Source organism: Quercus robur, chromosome 8 (assembly GCF_932294415.1).
Source record: "Quercus robur chromosome 8, dhQueRobu3.1, whole genome shotgun sequence".
Classification (NCBI taxonomy): Eukaryota; Viridiplantae; Streptophyta; class Magnoliopsida; order Fagales; family Fagaceae; genus Quercus; species Quercus robur.
Genome location: NC_065541.1, coordinates 29,041,083 through 29,055,844, shown reverse-complemented (window position 1 = coordinate 29,055,844; position 14,762 = coordinate 29,041,083).

The following is a 14,762-nucleotide window of genomic DNA, read 5'->3' as shown; positions in this document are numbered from 1 at the left end:
TTTTTGGTATATATATATATATTTTTTAATTTTAGTGTAACAGGTTGACCATCAAAACATACTGATGCAGTATTGAAAACTCCACCAAATGCATTGCAGAAATCAGTTTTAGACTACTAGAAGTCAGTTAGTTTGCTAAAATTAGAATTGACAGGTAATCCAGCTTGATACGATTTAGTTTTATATTTTATGTTGTTATCTTTTTTATTCACATTGGTTGTTAAATGTTATATTATTGCATTATAAAGATAGTATATAAAAATATAATATTATTTTATTACATAGCATAACTAAAATAATATGGTGTTTATTACCATACATTTCATTTTTATTATTTTATTCTCATCTTATTTTATTCAACATTTAAATTTAGCAACTTCCTCCATATCATAATTATTTATATTTTGTCTCATTTTTAAAAAAATTAAACGTATAATATTTTATTCAATAAATAAAAATTGTTCTTATAAAGTCTTCACATGAAATGTTACAATGCATCAATGGAAAAATGAAATACAAAACAAATATCAATTTAGAAACACTCAATTAAAAAAAAAAAAAAAAAAGAATAAACAATTTTCTTATAAAGTATTCCCATAAAAAGTTACAATGCATTAATAGAAAAAGAGAATACAAAAAACATGCTATTTTAGAAACACTAAATTTATAATAATAATAATAATAATATCAAACCAAACATATCATAAAATTATAAACTAATAGTTATGGATGTACTAACTTCATGGTAGCAAAATGGAGTAAAATAAAAATAAAAATAAACGTTACAATATGCATATTTAGTACATTAGAATTGTCATCAAATTTGGGAAAACAATAGGATGTTAACAAAGAGGGAGAGAAAGAGATTAGTAAAAGAAATCAAACGTCAATTAAATAAATTAATTAGTAACCGTTAATTGGAAAACAAAGAGACCGACGGCTAAAGGAGTAAAAAATTAATTAAAGATGACCCTACGAATGTTATTATAAACTTTACAATGCAAATAAATAAATCGTTAAATTCACTTAATTAAATCATATAATCAACAATTAAATAAAATCATACAAAATTTAAACTTGAAACTAATCAAACTCTAATCTAGAAAATCATATTTATTATCAAAACTAAAAGGAAAACGTTCTTCAGTAATAATATAAATATATAAGAGATGAAAATTTTCAAAATCTTTTTTTTTTTACATTTCATTTAACATTATTTATAAATAATAAAATATATAAAAAAGTCCTTAAATGCTTATAGTCTTCACACACCATGACTTTTAAATCTAATGAAAGGTTTGAAGAATTTAACTCTCATTTAATGCCTCTATTATGAAAATCAACAGCCAGTAAAATATGATAATAGTAAGAAACATTATAAATGAGAACATGAAAAAACTAATTAGCCACTATTATTATGGAATAGATGTCTTTTTTTTTATGCATCTAAGAAAATGAACTGTATAGGGTTTACTTATTAAGGTATATATAAAGATTCACGTTAAAAAAATATGTAAAGGTTTTTTGAAAAAAAAAAAGTAGATGTAAGGTTTTTATTAACTTAAAAGACAATGAAAAACCAATTTTTAATTACTACAACCGTCGCTACTCTATAAATCACACACAACACTATATTCAATATCCTAAACAACATAGTTAGGCCCTTTTGGATATACACCACCATATTCAACTTATAAATTACAACCCAAATCAATCATACAATTACACAATCAAAGCATGAACATGTAACATGTATTACCTTCTGAATTATTACTTGGAATTTTCACAATTATTGAAAGAGAATCTCCAAATTTAATTTTTAGAAAACATCAAGACAAGGTGAATTTTATTCTTTTTAACTTCCATAGAAAAAAAATATTATGCACATTATTTCAACCCTTATGGAAAAGAAGGTTTACATGTAGCATGCAAAACGTGTTTAATTGACTTAGAGATGTCAACTATGGTAGAATTAAGGTTTCAAATTTTAAATAAAACAATTCTACAATAATAAAAAATTATTTTGTGATAAATATGATTATGAAATGCATTACTTTTCATTAAATTAGTTCAAATTACAAAATAATAATAATAATGAGATCACCATAAAAAATAATCACGCGCAACGCGCAGGTCTGTGACTAGTTGATTTTAATAGCCAAATCTGAAGTTTAGAGTGAAGATTTTGTTAAACACTATGTTATTACATATTAAGGGATTATTTACAAGCATTGTAGATCTTGATATTCACATTCAAGCTAATAAGGACAATGTAATCGTTACTATCATGTAAGCTTCTTAAGCATCAATAACTATATTCTCTCAAACCTACAACCTTCAAAAAAAACCCTGAACCAAATCTACGTTAGTTATAACTTATAAGATTTCAATTATCTTTTTTTCTAAATCATGTGTTGATGCTAGGTTGGTCATTTTCTGAACAAGTGTGTGTGTGTGTGTGTGTGTTTTTATTTTCATTCATGCCCTAGGTTTAATCCCATTATCAAAGAAGTGTATATATACATAGAGTTTTGAGTTCTTTGAATTGTGTCTATGTCCTAATTAAGAGATACTTTAGTTCACAAGTATTTTCCTTGAGATTATTTATATACACATTGATTTTTGAGTTTATGATGTTTACATGCTAAGTTTAATTCTTTAATGCATGCATGAATTTAGTTAGTTTGAAAGTAAGATATTAGCTGATTAGTGGCAATGCTAAAAAAAGGGATAATTACAGTAAACCCACCTGTGGTTAGGCCCGTTTTCACTTTGCCTACCTGTGATTCAATCATTTACAATTTACCCACCTGTGGTAACTTCCGTTAGGACTCTGTTACCCACCTTTCCCTTTGCTGTTAGAAAAACAAATTTTTAAGAAAAAACAAACATAACAAAAATAAAAAATTTAGGACACGTTAACCTAACTGTCTTTGCCATATAGGAAGCCCATATATGAATTTGGGTTCTCAACTTTTACAACCACAGCGAATTTGGTGAAGAGGCTCATATCAGATTGGAGTTCAAAAGCATGAACACCAAAGCTCTCATCATCTCTCTCTCTCTAAAACTCAGATTTACACCTTTGTTCCACTGCACCAAAAGTCAATTTGTGTTGTTGATCTAAGCAAATTAGCTGAGTGAGATAGGTCTCATCTCCTCTCTTCGATGGTGGAGTTGATGAGGCCGATTAGCCACCACAGCAAAAACCCAAATCAACCACTATCTTTGCTTCATGGCTTTTCTTTTTTTTTTCTTTTCTTTTTTTGCTTTTGGGTTATGGGTTTGATAATGATCTAATTATGGTGGGGTTATGGGTCGTGGCTTGTGGTGGTTGTGGATTGTGGGCGAGGTGGTGGTGCTGCTAAGTTATGGGTTCTGATAATGGTGGTGGTGGAGTGGGTGGACAAGAGAGAAAGAGAGGATGAAGGCGATTTGACTGCAACGCTTCGTGGGGTTTAATTTTTTTTTGGTTGTGGGTTTTATTTGATTTTGGCTTGCTAGTGGTGGTTGACCTCCATGGCCCCCATTAGCACCACTATGAGCCACCGCTACGATAGCCAAGCAGCCGTACAAGCCACCATCAAACTTTAGGTTGAAGCACTCGACCACCACCACCATCGGCAGGATGAACAATCGTGCTATTTGTCTCTCCCTTTTTTTTTTTTTTTTTTCCTTTCCATTTTTGTAGTTCCCTCTTGTTTGATTTATTTTGCCCGTGATTGAAATTCTCTCTTTGGTTTGTTTCTATTTTTTGTTTAATCTATGATTGGGTTCTAAAACTTTTTTTATTACAGTTTGGGTTTGAAAAACGAGAGGGATTTTTGGGTTTGTACTACAATTTGTGTTCTTGTGTTCGTGAGGAAAAGATTCAATAGTTCTTGTTTTTGATCTGTGTTATGTTCTTATTTTTAATAAAATAGTGCTTTTCTAACGTTTGAGGGTGAGGTGGGTAACGGATGCGTAGCAAATTGAAGTTCAGGTGGGTAAAGTGTAAATGATTGAACCATAGGTAGGCAAAGTGAAAACGGGCCTAACCATAGGTGGGTTTACTGTAATTATCCCTAAAAAAATTTCAAAGAAAACCAAATTGGGTTCCCCTTTGAAGATATTAGCTAATTAGTGGTAATGCTAAAAATAATTTCTAAGAAATCCAAATTGGATTCCCCTTTGAAACAATTGTTGTTAGTGGCAAATTAGTTGATGATGTCTGTGATCAACTTAAATTAGATTAAGTACAGACAAAGAGCGGGGAAATGAGGGAATGTCTATTTCTTTTTTATTTAGTAGTGCTTTAATTTTTTGGTTTCCTCCTATTTTGTGTGTGTGTGGTTTTTTTTTTTTTTTTTTAGAAACAAAGTAGCTTTAGGACTTCGTAATTATTGTAGTATGGAAATATGTGATTTTATTTAAGCTGTATTTCTATTTACAGGTATAGAGAGCTAAATGCAAGAAAATTCTCAACAAATCGCTTTGTAATATATGCCCACCACAACATTTAGTTTAGTCCCTTGCAAACAACAGTTTCTTGCATCAATTATTTTATTTTGTGCATATTTTGTTTTAATTAAATGAGCTTGGATCACATAAGTATTTGTTTGATAAGATTGACATATTAACATGAGAAACCAACAGAGCAATTATCATTGGAAATTGAATGTTTTCAAAGTATGTGTTGTGAGTTAAGGCTATGTTTTATCTCTATAAACCCAAAGCTTATTAAAAATAAAAAAAAACCACCCCAACATAAAAGGGCTTTAGTTTGTGGTTAATTTACTTTGGGTTGGTGCCTTTGTGTGCTTTCAATGACATACGATGATGTGCTCACTATGTGCTTGATATTTTGTTTCTAGATGGACACCATTGTAACATATGATATATATTTTTAAAAAATCTATAAAAAATAATTGGAGTTGATTTTAAATGGAGTGATATTGTATTTTATAGATAGCATTCCTACAAGTAGGATAAATGATAATGCTATACCACATGCCCTTGATGAATTTTAATGTATTGTTATGTTAAGTTGATTGTTTTGTATTTCATAAAATGATCCCACACATTGCGCGGGTTAAACACTAGTTGGATTAGATGACCAACAACATCTAGCTTGTTCATGACTTTCTTAATGGATTGATCTGTCATCACTAGAATAGTATGAGCTTGAAAATAAGGAAGCAATTACTAGTGATAGAGCCATTTTTTCCATTTTCATGTATCTTCTTTCTGCTCCCTAAAAGGCTTGGTTGGTGTAATACACTGGTAGTTGTATTAAGTTTTCTTCCCTTATCAAGGCTGAACTGGCTGTGGCCATTGGGACTGCCAAGTAAAGGTAGAGTTCTTCTCCTATGATGGATGGACTCAGCAATGATGGTTGCGCAAGATAAGCTTTCAACTTGCCTGTCAGACTTTTGACTTCCTTCACCATTTTTAGGGATGTCAGCTCCAAGATGGCCCTCACTTTGTAGGGGTTTGCCTCTATCCCTCATTGTGACACCATGAATCAAAGTATTACCTAAAGAAACTCTAAAAACACATTTGGTTGGATTTAATTTCATATTATACTTACAGAGTGTGTTGAAGGTCTCGTTAAGGTCATCCAGGTGTTCCTCTTTAGCCTTGCTTTTCACTAACATATCATCTACATATAGTTCCACATTTCGCCCTATTAACATTCGGTTTACCAACCTCTGGTGTGTGGCTCCAGTGTTTTTCAGACCAAAGGGCATGACCTTGTAACAGTATAACCCCTAGCCGGCGACAAAAGCTGTTTTCTACTAGTCTTCCTCGTCCATAAGTGTCTGGTTCTACCCAAAAAAGGCATCCATGAAGCTTAATAGCATGTGTCCTGCTGTTAAGTCTACTAGCTAATCTATCCTTAGAAATGGAAAGCTATCCTTTGGGCATGCTTTATTTAGGTTTGTGAAATCAATGCACATTCTCTATTTCCCATTTGCTTTCTTCAACATTACTACATTCGCTAGCCATTCGAGGTAATATACCTCACAAATGAAACCTGCTACCAGCAACTTCTCCACTTCTTTAATGACTGCCTGATTGCGATTAGGAGTAAAGATTCTTCATCTCTGCTATATTGGCTTGTTTTCTGGGTCAACATTTAGGCGGTGTTGGATGATTGCTTTGTCAATCCCAGGCATGTCTTCATAGCTCCATGCAAACACATCTTGATTTTCCTTCAGGTATTTGATTAACCCTTCATTCTTGTATTGTGGAAGCTCTGTTCCTGCCTTCGTGACTTTTGTTGGATCTCCAAAAATGATCTCAACTATCTCTAATTCTTCTACCACGTCAAGGGCGGAATTGTCCTCGTCTATGGTCCATGTATGGTTCTCACCTGAGGCCAAGGCTACTTGGTAGCATTCTCTAGCAAGAATTTGATCTCCCTATATTTTCCCCACTCCATAGGCTATTGGGAACTTCACCTTCAAGCAGTATGTTGAAGTGGTTGCTTTAAGACTATTCAAAGTTAGTCATCTAATTATCATGTTGTATGTGGAAAGGCAATCTACTACTAGGAAATCAATTTCATTCGATATTTGGGTTGGATAAGTTCTTGCAATAATAGTTAGTGTAACAACCCCCTTGGGGTATATTTTGTCACCTATGAAACTTACAAGAGGGGATGTGAATGGATGGAGCCGTTCTTTTGCTATCTTCATCTGCTGGAAGGCGAGCATGTAGAGGATGTCCGCTGAACTTCCATTGTCGATCAAGATTCGACGAATGTTATACTCCTCTATCCTTAACATAATTACCAAGGGATCATCATAAGGCTGTTTGATCCCTTTGGCATCTCTTTCAGAGAAGGAAATATATGGGTTGTCCCTCCTAAGTGCTTTAGAGGATGGAAAACGGGAGTGGATGTTGTTTACCTCTCTCATGTAGGCTTTCCTTAATGATTTGGAAGATCCTCCCACCGTGAGTCCTCTTGAGATCATTCGTATTTCTCCAATGAGGGCTTTCACTTGACCAAGACTTAGTTATCTTTCTTTGTTCTTACTGTCTCCATAGGGTCGTCTCTGATGATCTTCTCGCCATACAAACTTTTGAAGCTTCCCTTGACGGATCAGTGACTCTACTTGCTCTTTCAAGTGCCTACATTCATTAGTATTATGGCCATGTTCCTGATGGAATCTACAATACTTACTTTCATCTCAAGATTTGGCTGGTGTTTTAATTGGTCTAGGCCAGCTTAAACCAAGCTCATCCTTAATCTGTCTCAGCATTTGGTCAACAAGCATCACTAGAGGAGTGAAATTAGTGAACTTTGACCTCTGCTCTAGAGGGCTTCTTTTCTTTCAGAACCATGCTTGGTGCTTCATTGGACTCTCTTCTTTTCAGGATGGTGATTTGTATAATCATCTCATTTCCTCCTTCTGTTAACCATTCCTTTGGACACACATGCATCCTTTGCATTCATGTACTTCTACGTATTGTGAAGTAGTTCTATCACTGTCTTAGGCGGGGTCTTGTTTATGGAGAATAAGAAATATCCAAGTAGTGGTCCAGCTTGGAAAGTGGTCAATATAACTTGATCTTCTGCCTCGTCCACCTGTAATAACTCCTTGTTGAAGCGATCTATATATTGCCTCAATGACTCTCCTTCTACCGGTCGGATATTCAATGGATGGCCAGTGGGCTTCTTGTGGCATTGTCCTCCTATGAAATGATAAACAAAGCTTTCACTTAGTTGTTCAAATTTAGCAATTGTACCTGGTGATAGCTTTCTGAACCACGCTCTAGCCGTGCCTTTTAGAGTGGTTGGAAATGCTCTACACGTGACCTTGTCTAGCATCATCTGTAGGTTCACTAAGGTCTTGAAGGACTCAATATGCTTTAGGGCGTCTTTCAACCCATCAAAGATTCAAGTTGTGGAAGCCAATACTTGGGAGGTAATGGACAATTCAGGACTTCTATAGTGAAGGGTGAATTTGTTCTCCAGATCATTCTATCTAGGTTGGATGTGGATTTGTCCTTCTTTGTACTTATTACTTTGTCTAGTTCTCTCTTCATGTTGTAGAACATCTCTTCCATCCTAGAGGAGTTTTCTTCCTCAGGTGTTCTTCTTCGATGATTCAATGGATCAACCATCTCCTCATCATCATTGTTCTCATGCCTTTCTTCATTTCTTGGATTACTTTAAGCTTCCACAATTTTCCTTAGCTCCAAATTATGTCGTGTTAATTCTTCAATGTTCTCTATCAATGCTTGAATTTGCAGTGCTATAGAATCCATCTAGTATCGAGAGGAATTCTTTTGTCAAGAAAAGGGAAACTATATGGCTTTGCAAACATTTCACACAGACGGTGACAAACTGATGATGCTAAAAATCATCAATTGAACTCCTTGTCAATATGGATGGAAGACGTCAACACAAAGGCCGTGAGATCCTACAAAAAAAATGATAAATATACTTAGGGCACCCTGGTGTGGTGTGTGCCAAAGGGCCTCCGATGAGCTAGTCAATAAGATCAGAGCTTAACTGTAAAAGGAATTGTTGTTTGGTTAGAGAGTTGCAGTGCATAAGTTGCTTAAGAGTTGTGTACCTTTTTTTTGGTTCTTTGTGCCTTTTTATAGGTCTTTGCCACTCATTATGGGTATAATTGCTGACCATAATGGTCTTGGATTTGTTGGCAATAAATGTTGGGGTGTTATAGGATTTAATGTCCTTCTACTTGTTGTTCCGCCCGTTACGCTTTTGCTTGTTTGTCAGGTGAGATGTTACCCATGTCATTTATGGGAAGCCCCTTTAATGCTGACTATCCTCATCCATAGGATGGATGAGAGTAATTGGTCTCTTCTCTGGTTGTCTCATGGACGATATTGGTTTTTCTCCTATTCCCTTGATTTGTATGTTTTTTTTTATTAGGTTGGTTGCCCCAATAGTCATCAATCTACCAAGGGAATCTAGAAGTTTCTAGTCAGTAATTTCATCTTTTAATAGTGTCAAAAAGCATTCAACCATCACTCAAATTAGGATTGAGGTCGAGTACATCGCTCCATGGCCTTGATCGAAGCTGACCTCGTTTGGTTATCCCTTTTTCATTGTGTCCTTTTGCATTGCCAATCCTTGCCCTCCAATTCTACCTTGTGATAATCTAAGTGCCTTGCACGTAGCAGTGAATCTTGTCTTCCATAGAACGAAAAACACTTTGAATTAAACTACCACTATATATATATATATATATGCGTGAAAAGATGGATCTTAATTCCCTTGAAACCCGCTTTGTCCTGCCAACCACGAACTGGCCGATATCTTTGCCAAGCACCTTTACAAGGTTACATTTTGGGAATTATAGAACAAGCTTGGCGTTCATTTTGATCTACAACCAAATTTGTGGGGTGAGTGAAAGCCCTGAAATCCACAATAGTCAACACAATTAAAAATCCAACAACTAACTGTCCTTTACACATTTGGCAAGTCTAACATCTCCTATACCTAATTTGCTCTTATATTTGCTCTTTTTTTAGGTACAATCCTTCTAAATGAAATACCAACTCTCTTTATCTCAACGTGAGGTAAAACTTCTCAAAACATCTTTACAACTTGTTTGGGAGGAGGGAAATTAATGGAGTGAAAAGAATAATTTTAGAATATTCATTCCCTTTCATTGTTTGAGAGTTTTAATAGAGATAATGGAAAGTTCATTCGCTTGTTTAGGAATTTAAGTGGGGGGAATAGAATGGCTAGGAATGAACACTCATTCCTCTCAAAATCTCAAATTTTTATTCTCACTAAAATTGGGAGGAAATGGAGAGAATAAAATCAAAATTAATAATTTTTTTACTAAAAAGCCCAAAATACTCATATATATTCAAACATTTTTTTTGAAATAGGGGTCTAATTGTAATATTGTCATAAAATGATTCCATTCATTTCCCAAATAAGGTTGCCTACCTTCCATTTTTTTGCATTCATTTATGTTAGGTTCTATATGTGTATAGGTTTATTGGCAAACACGTGAACACAAACTTGTCTAGATATAGATCTTAGTGTCTATATGTATGATTAGACAATGCTCAAGATGTTACTAGTCAGTGTGCAAGAACAGGAAAGTTGTTGATTCAAGAACTGAAATTTCAATAGTTTCGACCGATCAAAACTTAAGTTCGATTGATTGAAATGCGTATCTGTAGAATTAGAAATTTAGCCCATCAAATGTTTAGGGTTTCAAACCTACTTCACTAAGTACATAAAGGAAACCATACGACAAGTTTTCAAAGACTTTGAAGCTTTTTATTTGAGATCTAAAAGGTTTTGTGCCTTCTCCTTTCAAAGTTACTATTGAAAAGCAATCTACATACAATCTAAACTGGTAGAATTGAAGTTGCTACAAACCATTCATCAAAGACTCTAGATCTAATTCTTCAAGGGTGGCTTAACACATCTTTATAAGAGAAGTTTGTGGAATTCAAAGCTAAGTTTGTTAACTATAGTTAGGTTTACTATGAATTGATATTTTGATTGTAAATCTCCATCTGATGGTGGATTGTTCATCTTGGGATTGGTCCCCCCAGGTTTTTCCTTTGGAACAAGTTATTTCATAAGGTTTCCTGGGTCATCATATATTGTGTTATTTACTTTTCTATTGTGCATGATATGTTTGATTATTTGTTAGCCTAAGGCTTGCTTAATTAATCTAATTAACAACTTGGCCTTAACATTGGTTAAACCTTGTTTGTTTAGGGGTCTTAATCTAACAAGTGCTATCAAAATGGATACACTTCATTTGGATTAATATCCTAATTCTTGACCCCTGTTGTCATGAATATTGCTAACTGTCTTCATGACCATGATTTTGTTGATTCTGGTGAATTTGTTGACCTTCAAGAAGCCTATAGAATGCTTTATAAAGAGTTTATGAAGTATTCTAAAAAATCTGAAAGATTAGAAGCTAAACTTGAGGAATCCAACAAGTTAGTTGAAAAAATAAAAAATAAAAAAATTGCTAAAAAGTCCATAGAAAAATTGAATGAAATTAAAGAAGATCTAGTTGAGTCTAAAGCTAAACTAGAAAGAGTGTCTAGTCTTAAGCCTGTTGTTGAACCTGAATCTAAATATGCTCTCATAAAGCCTAAGGATGACAATGTTTATGTTCCTTTCTTTAAGAGGAATCATAATAAAGAAAGGGCTAATTTTGCTAGGATATACAAAGGTAAAAGAACTTTGAATGAATCTCATGTTAAAAAACCATGTCTAGATCATATCCTAAGCATTAGGGAAAATTTGAATTTGTCCCTACATGTCACTATAGTGGTGTGATTGGTAACCTTAGACCTAATTGTGTTCAAGTGAGATCTCAATCTCATGTCAAAGCTAGACTAACTTCAAATGAGTAAAGTAGACCTAAGTCTACACATATTTGTTAATTATGGTGTTCCTAGTCACACTTGCTCTAATTGTTTCAAGATTCATCATGAGAAGAGAGTGTCTAAATTGTCCAAGGTACATGACTCTATACCATTGGTTGACGAGTTATTAAATGCCTTGAGCCTTCTAACTCAATTTCATGGGAATGTTTTTCCCTCTCTGTCCTTCCATAGATTTGTTAGAACTCGTGCCTCTTCATCTTGATAGCCAAAGACTAGAGCTATATGGGTAAGGATGGATCCAAAGATTTATTTGTCTTTTTGTTTGTTCTCTGCTTGAATTCTTTCAATCTTTAGTAGGACACCTCTCTTTCTGATTTCTGTTTATATTTCATGCATATCATACATGTTAGGAATCATTTGTACATTGCATGTTATGCATTGCTTTTGCATTTTATTCATTTAGCATCATGTGTGCATTTTGCTTTTGGTCATAATATAAAAACAAGAAGAAAAAAAAATGAAAAAATGAAAATCCAAAAATAGTTTATGTTTTTTATATTGCATACCATTGAGTATGTAATTAAGGTTGGCCATTGAAACTACGCATTCATGACTGTGTAACTTCTCTAGCTTTGATAAGCATTTTTTTGCACCTCACTAATTTGTAATATCTTATGCTAAATATGTGTTATATGCTCTTAGTTTTGATCAAAGATTCTTGATTTTGAAATCACATATTTTGAACGTAAGGGCTAAAAAATCCTAGGAGTTAGATATGAATAATCATCTTACCACTAGTGTTGAGCAATTTGTGTTTCTCTCCACACACACACACACAAAATGAAAAGAGAAAAAAGTCATGCAAAAAAATCCTTGAAAAAGGTGATGCATTGAAATTAAAAAGATGTGTACAATTTTGGGCTTGAATTAAAAAGAAAAATCCTTATATGCCCTTGTGATTATTTGTGACTGTGTTATAAGCTTTTAAGCATAAAATTTTATGAAAGCACATGTCAAAAGATTGTAACTCTGTATTGGGAGATGTGGGAGTTATATGATGTACATATTTAGGTGATAGTTACTTTCAAACCAATGTGATTGATAATGTAGAAAATTTAGGTATTTTCTAACAACATATCACCTATTCAATGTTTTGTACACTTCCTAGTTGCATACACTACACACAAATCTTTGCTAAATTAAATACATGAAAATGTGTGTGTTGTCTATTTGGCCTATCTTAATTGAATATAATTTGGTTTGATAATGCAAAGGCTGAGTCTGTTTAAGAGATTTGAAAAATTAGCTGTCTAATCTAGTTTTTAAAATTTAAAATTTGAGTTTTACTGCTTGTTTTATAGTCTTATTTGCTTTACTGCATTTAGGTTTGTAGTCCATGCATTTCTAGCTTTTGTTTTTGAGTCTTTATGCTCTTCGATTCCTATTCGATTCCTTCTTAACCGATGAAAAACCTTCTGGATTTTTTCAATTCCTGTTCGATTCCAGCTCGACTAATCAAAAAGTTTCTGTTTGCTTTAATTCCTGCTCGATTCTTGCTTGACCGATTGAAGATCGAATTTTCTGGGTTCTTATAGCCTTGACTGACCAAACATGCTCTGTCCTTACTCTTGTTTTCTCTCTCCTCCTCAACCTAAAATCAACCTCTCTTCCCCAAATATATATATATATATATATATATATATATTTTGGTCTTGTGATAAAAAATCTTCAAATGTTTTGCTTCTTTACCTTTGGTAAGTCTCTTTTACCCTTTGCTTTTCAACTTCATACTTGTTTACATGCATTTCATGTGTAAATGTCTAGGGCTTTGGATTTAGGAGAAAGATTTCTGGGTTTTTGATCATTTGAACTTTATTGTTAAAATTGAACTTAAGTTTCATACTTGTTCTTGTTCAACACATGATCTTTAAAGTTATTTGTCAATCAACCTTTTGATTTGTGAGGAATTGAAAATTTTGGGTTCATGTGTTCTTGGTAAAATTGGGGATTTTTGTTCAAAATGGTTAATGGATTCAATTAAAGGTTGAAACTTGTGCTTAATTTCTACATATTGATCAACTGATCATTGAGATGATAGTTTTAAAATAAAACTTGTATTTGAGGGTTTTTAGGTTGCTCATGCATCATATTTGTCTTTAGATTGTTTTAGAGCATATAGTTGCATTGAGGACATGCATTTTGTTTCTGTTTATGTCTTCTTTTTGTTCTTTTTTGCTCTGATACTGATGAGATACTTTTGTTGAGGTACAAATTTTCGGGCCCTAATTTCATTAGCCCACTCATTAAAAAAATACATATACAAGCCCATAAGCTATTTTGAGCCCACATAAATATTTCACACATTATTACCCAATTTGAGCTCCCAAAAATACTCTCCATACAAGCCCTATAAATTACCTTGGGCCCTCTCACAAAAATTACCCATTATATCCAATTTAGGTCTTCCACAAAAAATACTTACCACGTTGCTACCAAAATTGGGCCACAAAATTACACGGTCTCCACAAAAAATCCCAAAATCATTTAACTTGTGAGCAAAACCCGAAAAGCCCAACAAAACTCTCTTATAAAGCTCGTTACTGCACAGCACCTCTAAAACCCATTGCTACACGTCACCTCTAAAAGCCCGCTGCTACATGGCAATATTTTTTTGCAAAATCTTACAAAGCCCAAATGTTATTTTGGCACCTATTTTACAAAGCCCAAATATTATTTTGGCACCTATTTTACAAGGTGTTGACACCCCATTTTGCAACCCGCATTTAACCTCATATGGAGGGTAAAAAGATAATTTCACCTTGGAAATATGCATCTTTATTCTGGTCACTAGATCATTAACCTCATTTCACCAAAATAATCTTGATGTTATAACGATCAAATTGACTGGTCATAAACCCAATCGGACCACCAGATTGAAAGTTATCATCAAATCAAATTTTAATAGCTGAAATGCACTATCACAAATAGAGTCCGACTATGCGTGATTATGAACAATTGATTTCAGTTGGTTATAAGTATAATCAATTTAAGATCGATGATGTGTCATAATTTGATTGGTTAGGAATATATTTTATGGTAGGGTTGCCAACACCTAATTAACTAGATAATTAAATATTAATCATTCAATGAGTAATTTATGCAATTATCTTTTAATTAGGGTAAATTTGGAACTAATTAGGTCTGAAATGGGAGTGATTGGAGCCTATTAGTGTTAATTGGAAACTAATTTGGAACCTATTAATGCTAATTGTACTGAAATTGTTTTCTAATAAATGACCTCTGCTCACCATTTCGTTGATATCTCAGACTATTTTGAATCTGTGAATGAGGTTAATTTTACCAGAAACTAGACATCTGGGGCTTCATTGAGCATAAGAACGAGACAATTCTGATCAGAATTGAGTCAG